General features: G+C 47.7%; 2 non-coding genes across 2 annotated transcripts; both read left to right on the top strand.

Moving 5' to 3' along the window:
• Nucleotides 1-346: 346 nt before the first annotated feature.
• LOC119345979 lies at nt 347-465 on the top strand. The gene has a single exon (XR_005167298.1). It is a non-coding gene; the product is annotated as a 5S ribosomal RNA (ribosomal RNA).
• A 367-nt stretch (nt 466-832) lies between these two features.
• On the top strand, nt 833-951 carry LOC119345980. The gene has a single exon (XR_005167299.1). It is a non-coding gene; the product is annotated as a 5S ribosomal RNA (ribosomal RNA).
• The last annotated feature ends 142 nt before the right edge of the window (nt 952-1,093 follow it).

Here is a 1,093-nt window from a genome sequence, read left to right as displayed (position 1 = left end):
CTTGTGACAAACATATCGCACGTGCGCGATATATATTAATCCCGTTATATTATTTTTGACGTTTGCGATATGTTTAAGCTCGATGCTCATTGCTCGCGCGTCTTGGGGCGGCTTTGTGGCGTGAAGAGCGCTTTCTGAAAGGGGTGGAAAAAACTCGTGTTGCTGCGGTATGGAGGGAGGGGTGGAAACCGTGGAAAACTCGTCTCCGTGATTGAGCGGGAGAGTAAGTAGTATAGGACATTATCCATTGTTAGGGAACGGTTGTAATGGTAGTGAGAATGTAGAATCGTCTTTGGAGCGGACCTGGGAGTGGCAAGCATAAGGGACGAAGACGGGAAAACATGTCGGATGCGATCATACCAGCACTAAAGCACCGGATCCCATCAGAACTCCGAAGTTAAGCGTGCTTGGGCGAGAGTAGTACTAGGATGGGTGACCTCTTGGGAAGTCCTCGTGTTGCATTCCTTTTATAATTATTTTTTGCGCCTTGTGACAAACATATCGCACGTGCGCGATATATATTAATTCTGTTATATTATTTTTGACGTTTGCGATATGTTTAAGCTCGATGCTCATTGCTCGCGCGTCTTGGGGCGGCTTTGTGGCGCGAAGAGCGCTTTCTGAAAGGGGTGGAAAAAACTCGTGTTGCTGCGGTATGGAGGGAGGGGTGGAAACCGTGGAAAACTCGTCTCCGTGATTGAGCGGGAGAGTAAGTAGTATAGGACATTATCCATTGTTAGGGAACGGTTGTAATGGTAGTGAGAATGTAGAATCGTCTTTGGAGCGGACCTGGGAGTGGCAAGCATAAGGGACGAAGACGGGGAAACATGTCGGATGCGATCATACCAGCACTAAAGCACCGGATCCCATCAGAACTCCAAAGTTAAGCGTGCTTGGGCGAGAGTAGTACTAGGATGGGTGACCTCCTGGGAAGTCCTCGTGTTGCATTCCTTTTATAATTATTTTTTGCGCCTTGTGACAAACATATCGCACGTGCGCGATATATATTAATCCCGTTATATTATTTTTGACGTTTGCGATATGTTTAAGCTCGATGCTCATTGCTCGCGCGTCTTGGGGCGGCTTTGTGGCG

The sequence above is a fragment of the Triticum dicoccoides genome, unplaced genomic scaffold (assembly GCF_002162155.2).
Source record: "Triticum dicoccoides isolate Atlit2015 ecotype Zavitan unplaced genomic scaffold, WEW_v2.0 scaffold35415, whole genome shotgun sequence".
NCBI classification, from domain to species: Eukaryota; Viridiplantae; Streptophyta; class Magnoliopsida; order Poales; family Poaceae; genus Triticum; species Triticum dicoccoides.
Note: the sequence above shows the minus strand (reverse complement) of the source record. Positions and strands in the feature narration are given on the sequence as shown.